The 14,082-nt window shown below is 39.7% G+C and overlaps 2 long non-coding RNA genes across 3 annotated transcripts in view; one reads left to right on the top strand and one right to left on the bottom strand.

Annotated features, from left to right (window-relative positions):
- The window catches only part of LOC125617207, an 89,529-nt gene that overhangs the window by 9,283 nt on the left and 66,164 nt on the right, over positions 1-14,082 (top strand). The gene's annotated exons all lie outside the window — the stretch shown is intronic.
- Positions 1-14,082, bottom strand: part of LOC125617206 — a 24,325-nt gene that overhangs the window by 3,442 nt on the left and 6,801 nt on the right. The gene's annotated exons all lie outside the window — the stretch shown is intronic.

Raw genomic sequence — 14,082 nt, 5'->3', positions numbered from 1 at the left:
AGAGAGAGAGAGAGAGAGAGAGAGAGAGAGAGAGAGAGAGAGAGAGAAGAGAGAGAGAGAGAGAGACAGAGAGAGAAAGTACCTGAACATTTCTTAAGGATAATATGAATGATCAAAAATTCTTGGAAGCACAGGGTCCATATCATGAGTCATAGTTCTTGTGAACTCTGTGCTGGTCAGACCACTTGTGATCAAATATTAAGTTCTATAAACCACATTTGGAAAGGGACATTGGCCAATTAGAGAAAGCCCAGAGAATAGGGATAGCACAACTAGAATAGAACATACACACCTACAGGGCAGAGTCTGTGTCATGTCCTTTCTGTCCAGGGGCACCTGGCCCAGTGCCTTACATACAGAGCGTGCTTAAAAATATTTGTTGAATGAATGAATGATTATGGAATTCATATTTTATGCCTAACTACTAAAGGAAGTAAGACTGGTTTAACCCAGAGGAAAAAAGATACAGAGGACATGACAGCTCATTTAAAATACTTGAAAGTATTATGGAGAAGAAGGCAGAGACTTACTTCTCTCTTGATCCCTGGAGCAAAATTTGGGGTATTAGGTGAACGCTATTAGAAAGTAGTTTTGACCCAGAATCATTATGATTTTGTGAAGAACTATGGGATGCTTGGGTACAGTCTCAGCAGTCAATTTTAGTTTGATTATTTAAGGGATATATAAAGAGAATTCTGAGCATGTGGACAAATTTTAATTTGCTCAAGAAATCTTTATTGAGCATGATGCCAAATGACGCTGAGGGAAGGATGGGTGGGCCACCAAACAAGACAGGGCTGCTTCCCTTTAAGCTTGCTATCTACTGAGAACTCAAAGAAGCTTGGGGGTAATCACGGCCTGCAAGGGTGAGCTTGGTGCAAGATAGAGGAAATTGAAGCATCTACTCTAGTAGAGTGGATCTCAGGAATCCTAGGAGGCTTACAACAGACCAAGTGAAAATGGGGTTTGGTGAGGTTGAAGGATTACTCCACAGGCACAAAGTCCCTGAGCCAGGAAAACTATCAGCATTAAATCAGCAGTTCTTCCCACTTCCAGTTCTACTCACCACTGGCCTGGGAAAATGTCTCCCATTTTCTCCCTGCAGATCAGTCCTAATGGCTGTGTTTTACTTTTCAGGTTCCAATTCTTGTTGCTAAGGCTAATGTTGAGGCTTAGTGCCTGTCCCATCCTGACACCTGGCTCATTCCCAAAGGAGTCCAATGTTTAATAGACCCCGAACTCTCCAAGTGTAGAGGGAACTTGGAATATCTGATCTCAGCCAAGATGTATTCTACCCAAGAGACCAGACAAAATATGCTTGAACTAAGAGCCAAACTCCACTCAACCCGATAAGATGAACATTCAAAAAGCAACAGGATGATGAGCATGTTTAAAATTAGGAAGTGGGAAGGCTCATACAATCTCGGGAACACACTAAAATCCTCTGAATTATGTGCATAATGCAGGGAATTCTTTGATATATGAATTATAAAGCACAATAATTATTTTTATAAAAAAAGTGACGAGATGACTGCTAAAGGAGGCTAAGTTTAAATATGTCCAGTTCCTATTTTCCTTGTATTTGTTGGAAAAGGAAGAATTTGCCTTCCAACAAAATTTTGCCATCTGCAGACATTTCTGACAGCCTACAGTCATGATAAGGCATGAGAAAATTTTGGTTAGTGCTGACTGCATACACAATCTATTAACTAACACCTAAATAATTACAGGTTGCCTCTGTGTCATGATTTGTACTTTTAAGCATGCTCTGGTATCTGTTATCACAGGCAGCACTGAGTAGTGAAAGATCTAAAGTTTAGTCCTAATTCTGTCACTGGTCAGGATCTGGATGACCTCAAGGACCTCAATGAGCTTATGGAATCACAGAAACACTGGGTCTCCATTTTCTCCACCCTAATATGTAGTGTTCACAAGGCCCAGATTGTCAACAAGATTCTGTCTCCAAGATTCTAACTTTTAAACTCTTCAGAATAACCCTGAAAGATAAAGCAGGTAGGGATTGTTGTCAACATTTTACCTAGGAGGAATTAAGGTATTTAAAGGACTGATTAAGACTTACACAGGAACAGCAATGAATTTGCTTGGGTTCTAGGCCAAAACTACGTCTAGTGTGAGAGAAGTATGAATGCTTCATCTCAGGAGTTCCTCATATATGGGTCATTCAGAGGCTGAGAGTTCCAGGGGAGTTGTAGGTTCAAAAGAGAGATAAGCAATAAAAGCAAGAACGAACGGGTCCGTGGGACTTGGGTCATGGCCAATGGTGGAGGAGATTAAGTCAGGAGATGTGGTGTGCTAAGAAGTTTGCATTCCCCGGAACACGAGAAAGTGGGAGTTGCTGGGAAATTGCGAATTTCTCAACTTGGCAATCAGTACTCAACAGAGTTTTTACAGGAAATTGCCTAGCTCTTTGGAAATTTTATGTGGTATAAATATGACCCTGGATTTCTATATATTAGCTTAGTAACAGGCAGAAACATTGGAACCCACAGATTTGGAAAAACTCTTGGATTATTATTATAATTACTCTGAGCAGAACTATATAATATGAAATTGTACTGCTAAAAGCAATTTAATTTTCCAATCTTTGAGACCTTTTGAAAACAAGCAAACCCCAAGCAAAATGAAGGTGGACTGAGAAAAGCAGTTTAGTTTAAATCCAAAATATTCGGCCTTGGCTCTGCCTCTAACTAACTGGCTGTGTGTCCTCAGACAATGCACTTAATTCCCCCAGATCCTTGGCTTCCTCAACTGCAAAGAAAGTGGTTTGAGGAGCTCATTGCTAAAGCCTAGCTCAACTCTAAAATTCAGTTGGATTCCACATAATTGGTCACATTCTTCTCTCTAAATCATGAATATTTCTGCTCCTTCAGTTTATATAAATGGAATCTTCATTCCTCTTTGTCCTAGGAATGGAGAGCCCAGCCACAATCTTGCTCCACTTCTGACAGCTACAGCAGGTGACATCCCATGTTCTTACTATGACTGTCTACACTCCCAGGAAAAAATTATCATGAAATAATACACAGAAACCATCCTTTTCTAGAAAGACAGGGTAGCACAGTGGTTATAAGCACAGGCTCTGCAGTCAGAGAGACCTGACAAATCTTTCATATCCTTAATTGGGTAAGCAAGTTTACTGTACTTAGGACCTAGGACCTAGTGATCACTCAACAGGCATTAGCTGTGTAGACCTCTCTTATTAAGGAACAAGGCCTTGTAAAACCTGTATGAGGTGGTGAATGTTATACAGGCTGAATTTCTAAGAGGAAACAGCACCCCTCTTTTCTCCAACATTATTATAACAAAATTATTATCCAAAGGGAATAGGCCTAGCCAGTTATGGAGGAGAGTAAAGTAAACTCTATCCACGGAAAGAACACATTTGAATGAGTTGCTTTCATTCTTATGAAGGAGTAGAGTGAGAGAAGAAGCAAAAACAGGGAATGTTTGAGAATTTAAGGAACAAGAAAAGAAACAAATAAGGTATATGAGAAGCTTAATGCTGATTATTTCTATTTTATGACAAAAGTCATTTCTGAGCAAATTCTAACCATTTTATTGGTCAGGAATGAATTAATTACCGTATGTTCCCACTTAAATATTAACTATGGACATTTCTCTGCACATGGAATTTGTTAAAATTTAGGCTTTGAACATTTTTAAATATCTAGATATATTCTGCACATGCACATTCCAACCAATAGAATCGTTCTTCATCTCTTCCACGTGTCATTGATTTTCTTACCAGCTACAGACTCAGAGCAGATACCACACCTGGTGACTTGGCACCAGTTGATATTGGCCTCACGTGAACCTGTCAGCTGCTGTGAGATGGCAAAGCTACTCACCAGAGTTCAAGGCTAGTCCGTGAAGGCCTGCAGCAGCCACATTTTGATGCATAAATCATGGCAAGTTGCTAAAGCATGGGCTCTTGGGCCAGATGACTTTGGTTCAAATTTTGATTCCATCATTGCCTAGATACGTGACATACAGCAATTACTTCTCTAAGCTTCCATTTCTGTATCTGTAAAGTGGGACTAAAGATATTGCTTACTTCTTAAGGTTGAGGACTGAAAGAGAGAATGCATGGAAAGCAATTGCCTCAATAGACAATATGCAGTACATACTGAATTTTTGTGTTGTTTTCTGGGGAACATTGGGAGGTAGGATTTTATGGCTGGCCTTAAGTTCAAGGACATAGGCTCATGTAATTATAAGAGTGTAGAAATGGATATTAGAGGATATATAGTATGACCCTCAACCCATTATCAACTTAATAACTATTTTCCAATGCAATGCCCTGAAATCCCAGTCGATGAAAAGGATTTTTTTATTACAATCAGAAACTTGATAAAACCGTCAAAGTTGTATTCATTCAGCCATTTAAATTATAATAGCATAAGTAATGATTTTATTTGGTCATAATTTTAAAAAGAATTTTCTGCAAGAAAAGTAAATAACTAAAAGCAAAGTAAAATATTGAACTCCCTGGAAGAATCACTGATCCAATTATTCTACCCTGCCCATCCACCATGCTTTTCACAATATGTCAATAAAAATTGGAATCACCATTTGATATACCAGGCAGGATGCTGAGTGCTCTATGAACTCTGCCTCTTTTAATTGTCCTAAAAGCCCTATGAGTAGGTATGTATCATCATGTCCATTTTACAGATGTGGAAAGATTTCAGACCAGAGAGCAGAGCTGAGAACCACAACCAGGTCTCCAAGGCCCCCATTCTCAACACTGTATAGTGCGCCTCTAATCTGGGTTGTCAGATCTCAAGGATGGGGCGCCCCTGGCTTAGATAGAAGAGCAAGGGCCCAGAAGTGTGCTGAGAATAGATCTAATGTTCACCTGGGGCTAAAGTTGGAATAGAGGCCATGCAGAACCAGGGCTGCTAATGAAGCCAGAAAAGGATTCCTAACTCAAGCAGTTTTGTTTTAAAAACTTGCAGGAGGAATAAGGCATAGTTGCAGATCTCATTTCTCTTAACATCCCACCCTTTTACATGCTTCTAATGGTTACTCTAGAGTAATCAAAGATATATACAAAATTGTGATACTCCATTTGTGTCCCCTTAATCAACTTGATTCATACTGCATGGAGTCCAGTGTTCTCCAGGCCAAATCAGTACCCCATAAACATCATTATATGCCTAATTATACTCATTATATTACTTTTCTATATGATAATAAATGGGATGATTTCATCATTTGAATCTTCTAAGATTCAAAATGCTTTTGTATATAAACCCTCATGATCTAACCAAATCACTGGAGAAGTAGGAAAGGGGCAGCTGTTATTATTTTCAAATTATGGGCTGAGAAATTGAGATATACAGAAAGAAATAAATCTGCTCTGCAATTTGGAAGCCCATCTGCAATGCTATAAAAATGTCTCACTGTACTCTTGACTACATAAATCACTATTTTTATTGCCCTCTCCCTAGATAAGAGGTGGCTTAGTTTGAGAGAGCTGTTTATTGTTTGGCAAGCTATTAAGTAAAAGAAACTTAATTTCAATTCTCCACTCAAGTGGGTGGTAAAAATAAAGGGAAATTTGTTTTGGGGAAAAGGAAAGGTTAAATATTGGAAGGAAATGTTAGACTTCAAAAATCCATTCAGAAGCCTTAGGTTGATGCATGGATTGTTGAATTTGCCCAAACATGGCTTGGGGTCAGAGGGAATGGGTTGGAATTCTGAACCACCACTATGACTACTCACTTAATTTTGGTCCCACGACCCTTTTTTACAAGTCCCTGAGTAAAACAATAACAGCTTAAATTAATTAGTGCAACACTAGGGTGGCACAAAGGAGAGCTCAGAAACTGAGATGAACAGCTCATTTATTTCATCTTTCTCAACATCTCTTGTTCCCTCTTTGGTTCTCATTCATTTTTCATTCTAGCCTATTTCCTCTTTCTTCCCTTTCATTTCCTCATTTTGGGACAGCAAGAGGTCATGGTCTTGTTGCCAACAGTTGTGACACTCTCAGTAGACATGGCAGCCAGGAAGCCAGGGCTGGGCCTGGGTAATGGCCTTGAAGGAGTACCTGGTCTGTAGCAGGAGGGAGTTTATATTATGCAAGGGATCCCCAGCTGTTACTTATATCCAAAAGGTCCCTTCACTCTTAATTTTGTTCACAGTGTCTTTCACTAAAGGCAATTTAAAATTTAGGAGTGATTAGTCTCATCTGCCCATCTATTATTTTCCTGATGGATTCCAGGCTCATGTCTTATTAAGGAAGGCCTTTCCCAATGCTAAGTTTATGCATTTAAATAACATGCTTGTCTAAATAGTAATTTGAGAAAGCTGACATACTTGAAGCCAGGATGGCTGTCTCACAAAACTTGGAATGTGTGAACATTGTGCATGAACTTGGACTCTTTAAGATTTACTTGCTTCAGAAAAGTCCTTCTGCCTCCCTTATTGCTCTCCACTTTGCATCTCTATTCCAGCCACTTCATCTTGGAGTGGGGGTGCATTCAGTTCTAGGACCAGAAACCCACTCAAACTAACTTAAGTGAAGATTACTTGCACATGTAAGGAATGCTATGAACCAGCTTGGAGAATTACACATGAAACTAGCTGAGAGCTAGAGTTCACAGAAGCAGCTTTTCTTTCTCCCTATTTCTCGGCTGTCTTTGTCTTTGAGCATCTGCTCCATATCTTCCTTCATTCAGCTCTTCTACACATGACTTCAGATGGCTGCCAGGATGAGCTCACAGGATCTCCTGGGTCCAGCACCCAGACAACGTCTGATCTAAAAGTGGGAGTCAGGGAGTGAAGAAAAGGCTGAGCTACAGATAGAGAAGAATGAATAATATTCCAACAACCATGGCCAAGAGGACCCTTGGAGACGTGGTGTTTAGTCTGGCCCACTCATCACCATGCAGGCCACCATTAGAGAGGATAGGAAAGATGTAGAAAGGCTGTTCTGATCCGTTTCTGTTTTTCCTTCCTACTGCAAATTATTCTTTGCACGTGGCTAAGGGAGAGCAGGGATAGCAATAAGCAGGAAAAATTGGATCTAAGAGCTGCTTCCTGAATTCTCTTTATAGAATCAATAAAGAGAATGTAGTCTAAAGAAGTTGACTTCTGAGAAAAGAAATCTGTTTTCTGTAACCAGCTACTCAACTGTGCTACTTGCTAGCAGCCATTAAACAAAATGTGATTGCATGGGTATGGCCCGTCTTGGGCTTGATGTACAGGCCTGTTTGCTTGACTCCTATGAGAACCAAGTCCATTAGGAACTAGAGTTCCATAATTGAACACTGGTCCAGAAAATAAGGGAAGGAAAACTTCACACATCTACTCTTTTATGCCTCTTAAATGCCTTGTGTCGGTGTTCATTCCCAGTTCCCAGGAAGGTCTTGGGCATGAGCTCCATGTGGGCTCTGGGGAGATAAAGACTATTGCAATGTTAGCGGGTGGATACTAGGTGTTGTCTAGAGCCTTCAACTTCAGATTGTCACAAGAACAGAACATAGTATCTAAAGTTCTCTTGCTTGAAACATGGGGCCCACAGTTACCTACCAGGATGGGGCCTCTGGCTCTGGGATGGGACTTGTTGAAAGCTTAGCATCAGCTAGTACAAGAGAAAGAGCATGAGATGGCTCTGGTCAATAACTTTGAACTACCATGTTTCGTAACTGTCACCAGATGTATATTATTGTTCTCTAAAAAAGAAAACATATGAGCTTCTCCCTCATATGTTCAGAAGCAGAAACATAATCTTGGCATCATGGTAAACAGAGAACTTTCCTTTCTCCATGCCTTTCCTTCAATCAGCCTGACCTTGGCTCTACTCACTTGTCTCCAGGAGATCTGTAATTTGTTCACCTCACTTCATTGAGACTGTGCCCACCTGGGCTGGTGGTACATCCTCCTGTTTAGGACCTCTCTTCCAGAGGCTTACATAAGTTTAGAAGAGTAATAATAATAGCCAACATGCAGGTCAGCTTATCTTTTACAGGATGCCCTTGAAGCTACCATGTTCTAAAATTTCTGCTTAGCAAATTTCTGCTTAGTCTTTTTATTATTCCGGTTGGCCCAATTCCACATTCACAGAGACATTCAATCAGCCATGGACTAAACATATTTGAAAAATATTGCACCTGTACTAAATATGTACAAACTTTTATTTCTTGACAATACTCTCTAAACAATAAAGTATATCAACTACCTAGAATTTACATTATATTAGGAATTATAAACAAACTAGAGATGATTTAATATGAGACGATGGACATGGGTTACATGTCAATATTACACCATTTTATGTAAGGGACTTGAGTATCTGCAGATATTGGTATCCACAGGGGGTCCTTGAATACTAAAGGATGGCTATATTACAGGGAAGATCCTGAAACTGAGGTTAAGGTTATAAAGAACTGAGAGTGCTCTCCCATTATGTTTCCATTTCCAAACAAGTTGAAGAAATAGAATCCAGGCAAGTAGTCCTGGGTTCCCAAAGACACAGTGTGATATCAGTATATGAACGATGCCAAAAGACGAATAAAAATACAATGAGTCTTTGTAGTGTTAGAGGAAAGATGAAAGAGGTTGGAAATTACCCTCTAAGTTCACTCTTAAAGCTCATCATTTATATTTAAACACTGTTTGTGCTGAGCCCAGGGACAGCAATGTATTGTCCCATCCTTCCACTGGCTGGCTACCCTCCGGATGACAGAATATGTAAACGGCTGCAGCAGGAGACTGCTAAACCATCCAGTGGGAACATTGGAAAACACATAAAATATGTTTTCTCAGTCCATGAATTCAGCCTGACTATGAATATGTAAGAAACAGTAGTTCATCTGCTCCAAGACATTGCAGATGCTGGGTGTGGGGGGCGTAGGCAGGCACGAATGACGCAAAAGTTACTGTGTGGGGGACACTTTGCCAAACTCTTGGGACCTGTCTGGTTTGTGGCACACATATTGAGGCCTCCGTAAGGGCTGGGTAGAAGCCAGGAAGGTGCAGAGAGGCCTCAGAGTTCAGCATGTGCACACTGTGTGTTAAAGAGATGTCCATCAGTTCTGAGGCCTCTCTAGCTGAGGATCTGGGGTTCATCAAGGCAATATCAGCATGCAAGAGTCAAAAGTGGCAATCTGCCTTTAGGACTGAGCAGATTCTCACAGACTAAGGATCTCAAGATTTCAGGCAGATGAGCTCAAAGAAATGCAGTTCACCATAGCAGAGATTTGGCTGTTGAGAGCCAATATAGCATTTAGAGTTCCCCAAAGTCCTTCCAATGATACAACTGTCAAGCCTCTTTTGAAGATCAGCCTTCTAATACCTTCTGTTCCATTCTCTTAATTTTCAAGGCAACCTGGGATTTTAGGTGAAAACAATTTTTTTAAGTGTGCCATTTACTCTCAGAGATGTTTAAATTCTCTTTGTATAATAACATCAAGAAATCAAAGGAAATCAGAGGTCTGTGGTAGGGAAATGTCTTCAGGGTATACTCTTAAGTATCCTTAAGGATTCCCTGGATATGACATCCCTAAAATATTTGGATGGCAGAATGGAGCTGTATTCTGTAACTTGGGCTGGCTGGTCTTCCTGCTGGGGTCCTACAACCTTCCCAATCTCTACTGTCCAAGTTGTGGGAGAAGAGCCCCTTCCAAACTGCCTCAGATCTTATTCACACCACTTGTCAAGGTGGCAGGGAACTGTCAGAGCCAAGGATGATCTTTTCCATTTCTCATTGTACTGCAGCTGTCAAGCCTGCAATTACTGATGGGGACTTCAGGTAACTCAGCTGCTGTCCCTTCCAACTCTCCACTTGCAGTCTCATTTGATGGGTAGTTGGGAAAGAGGAAAGCGAAAGGACTTTAGCTCTCCTGGAAATTTTATTTTTCAGAGCAGACTGACTAATTTCTTCCATAGACTTGACTACAGGCAAATTTACAATTTCACTCACTGCTTATGAATTCCATATTTGAGAGGAATAGCTCAAAAATGGCCATTATTCTAGGCTATGAAGCAATGAGATGAAGACAGAAACAAGGTGGCAAAGATGCACTGCCTTGGGATCAAACACACTTACACTTAGATCTTGTTCTGCCACTTGTAACAAAGTGACCTACTGCTAATTGTTAGCATCAATGAGTCTGAATTTGCTCATCTATAAAAATAATGCCTGCTTCTCACAGTTGCTGTGCAGGCTTGCTATAAAGTGACTAACGGGCAGCTAGACATAGTAGATGGTCAGTATAAAATAGCTGCTATCAGTATTCCACATAAGCCCTCATCTAGAACTGGTGTGCTATTAGATCTATTCATCTGTTGTGTAAGCAAAAAACAAGTTGTTTCCCAGGAAGGTTTTAATTTTCTAAGTTAAACTCTTGCTGTGTGGGAGCCTACCATTTTCATGTAATTTTCCTGTTTTGTATAAAATTGACTGAAAATTCAACTCTTTTGTTTGGGGCAGAATTTCATCTTGAAACCTCTTTTTCTAAATGTTCTTTATAATGGCATGGCCAAATAAGTTTTCCTTCTTTTTTTAAAAAAAAATGCAACCACTTTGGTTTAAGACCAATTACATTGGAGATATGGGGGCTGTGGTTATTTTTTCAGAAATCTGCAAGGAAGGTGAAGGAGAGGGACAGGTGAAAATCCTCCTGTCCTATGGAGGTTCCCTGGGGATGAGCTTCCACATTATCTTGGTGGCATTCTAACTTTTTTTCTTTCCTTAGCCCTTAGGATTCACAGTTATGTTTAGTTACCCTAAATTATTCTTCAGGAGGTCTCTGTATTTTTTGAAAAGCAAATACCTGTCCATGATGCCACTTTCTTTTGGCACACAAACACATTATGAGAGAATGCATTCAAAGGAGGTGAAAGACCTGTATAATGAAAGCTATAGAATATTGAAGAAAGAAATTGAAGAAAACCTCAGAAGATGGAAAGACCACTATGTTCATGGAGAGGCAGAATTAATATTGCTAAAATGGCCATACTACCAAAAGCAATATGCAGATTCAGTGCAACCCCCACTCTTCACAGAACTAGACAAACAGTCCCAAAATTCATTTGGAAGAATAAAAGGCCTAGAATAGCCAAAACAATTCTAAGCCAAAAGAAGCAATGCTGGAATCATCACCATACCTGATTTCAAATTATACTACAGAGCTACAGTAACAAAATCTTTATGGTATGGAAATAAAAACAGACACATAGATCAATGGTATAGAAGAGAAGACACAGAGACAAACCCACACATCTGCAGTCATCTGATCCTTGACAAAGGTGCCAAAAACATACAATGGGAAAAAGACAACCTTTTAAACAAATGATGTTAGGAAAATTGGTCATTCATATGTAGAAGAATAAAACTTGACCCTTATCTCTCACCCTGCACAAAAATCAACCTAAAATGGATCAGAGACCTAGGGATTAGATTAGAAACTAAGCAACTCTACAAGAATATGTAGGTCAACACTCCAGCTTTTAGGCACAAGCAACAACATTGTCAATGGGACCCCTAAAGCTCAGGAAATAATGCCAGGAGTTAATAAATGGAATGACATCAAATTAAAAAGCTTCTGTAGGAATGTGAAGAGAAAAACCTCATAATGGGAGAAAATCTTTTCTAGCTACTCTTTTGACAGAGGATTAATATCTAGAATATATAAAATACTCAAAAAACTTTATGTCAAAAAATCAAATAACCCAATTAATAAATAGGCTGACAAATTAAACAGACACTTCTCAAGAGAAGAAATACAAATGGCCAAGATATGTGCATATATGTTTATATTTTTTTAGTTGTAGATGGATTCAATACCTTTATTTTATTTATTTTTATATGATGCTGAGGATCAAACCCAGTGCCTCACATGTGCTAAGCAAACACGCTACCACTGAGCTACAACCCCAGCCCCAAGAAATATATTTTAACATGTTCAACATCATTAGCAATTAGGGAAATGCAAGTCAAAACTATATTGAGATTTCACCTTATACCAATCAGAATGTCAATCATCAAGAATACGAATAATAAAGGCTCCTCCTCCCTTGCTGGGAACTGTCAGCTGCCTCCAGGCAGTGAAGAGGGGCACCACAGGGCCTTGTCTCCCCCATGCTGCCTGTGGTGCAAGGTCAAAACCTGGATTTTGTATATTTCAGCCAGTATTCTGATAACTAACAGCAGGAGGGTTACTCCATCATGGAAGTGAAAGTTATTTTCTACTAATTAATCTTTTTCATATTTGCTGATATGACTGCTCTTTGGGGGTCCAATTTTGCCATATATTATCTTATGGTGTCATTGCTGCGTGCCTTATGTCACACTTTCTGAGCTCATTTTTTTCTAATTGTATATCTCCTTTCCCTTTTAGGAAACTTCTCTTGGCATATAGGAAAATATTTAACGTTGACCTAGTGTTACCTTTATAGTGTTCCTAATTGCTTTTTTTTTTTTTAATTAGTCTTTACTCTCTGTTCTGTCCACCTGACATGGTATCTTTGACAACTACATATAGATATGAATGATGACATTATTCTATGTTTTCCTTTCTGGTCCCTTCCTTCCATTTTAACAATTGTATTATTTCTAGTCTGTTAGAACACACATGTTATGTTCCATCCCTGTACCCATGTTTTCAACCTTGTATTAGCCTTAAATCCACAGTTAAATATATAAAATGCTCACCCTCAGGGCTTTGGCTCCTGTCTCCTCAGACTCCTTTTAGTTGAATGAAGCTCGTTCTCTAGTGGATTCCCCAGAAAGGGCAGAAGTGCACACTGTTCCTGAGTTCTTGTATATTTAAAACTGCTTTTAAATATTTTAATATTGTCCTAATGGTTACCTTTGTAGTAACCATTAAGGAAGAGCTTGACTGGATATAAAGTTCTTGGTCGGCATGTTCTTTTCTAAGTTTCTTGAAAATGCGAAAATGCTGCTCTACTCCTTTTTTTTTTTGCCTGGGTATTGAACTCAGGGACCCTTTACCACTTTTGGTCTTTCTTTTGAGAGAGGGTCTTGCTAAGTTGCTGAGGCTGGCCTGGAACTTGCGCTCTTCCTACCTCAGCCTCCCAAGTTTCTGGGATCACAGGTATGTCCCTCTGGGCCCAGCTGCTGCTCCATTCTTGTCATGGTTTACATACTGTTTCTGAGAAATCTGATGCCAACCTAATCCTCTTCTTTCAAGCTTTTCACCTTTTTTTTTTTCCTGGAGGCTTGTTCTGGTTTAGATGTGAGGCGTCCCCCAAAAGCTCCCATGTGAGACTATGCAAGAAGGTTCAGAGGAGAAATGACTGGGTTGTGAGAATCTTAACCTAATCAGTAAATTAATTCCCTTTTAGGGATTAACTGAGTGGTAGGGTGTGGCTGGAGGAGGTGGGGCTTGGGGGCATGGCTTTGGGGTACATATTTTGAATCCGGAGAGTAGAAACTCCCTCTCTGCTTCCTGATGTTGTGAGCTGCTTCCCTCCACCACACTCTTCCACTATGATGTTCAGCCTCACCTTGAGCCCTGAGGAATGGAGCAGGCCTTCTGTGCACTAAGATCTCTGAAACCCTGAGCCCCCAAATAAACTTTTCCTCCTCTGTAGTTGTTCTGGTTGGGTCATTTAGTCACAGCAGTGACATAGATGACTAAAGCAAGGCCCTGTGGATTTTTCTTTTCTTTATCTTTTGAAGTCTAGTAGTTTTGCTAGGATATCTCTGAGATGATCAGTCCAGGTCAGTCCTCCAGGTGAATCCTTCCATTTGTGGAGTCAATTCTTAATTGATTCCTTATAACCCTCACTCCAGGACTCCAGTTGGACGTCCTTGGCCTGTCTTTCAATCTTTCCTCCAACTCTTTTAACTTCTTTATCTCATTTCTTGCTCTATTGGATTATCTTCCTCCTTTTCATCAGTGCCATTTATTAAATTTTCATTTAAATGTATTCTTTCTTAGGTCTTGCAATTTAATTTACATTTCTGATATGACTTTGTCTTTTTATTTTATATCCTAAGTTCAACATCTATCATTTTATTTCTTCCTTCACTAATGGTTCATTTGTATTGGGCCTTTGTATTTCTTTTTTTTTTTTTTTTTTTTA

This window comes from Marmota marmota, unplaced genomic scaffold (assembly GCF_001458135.2).
Source record: "Marmota marmota marmota unplaced genomic scaffold, marMar, whole genome shotgun sequence".
Classification (NCBI taxonomy): domain Eukaryota; kingdom Metazoa; phylum Chordata; class Mammalia; order Rodentia; family Sciuridae; genus Marmota; species Marmota marmota.
The sequence above is the reverse complement of the archived record's forward strand: the minus strand, read 5'-3'. Positions and strand labels throughout refer to the sequence as shown.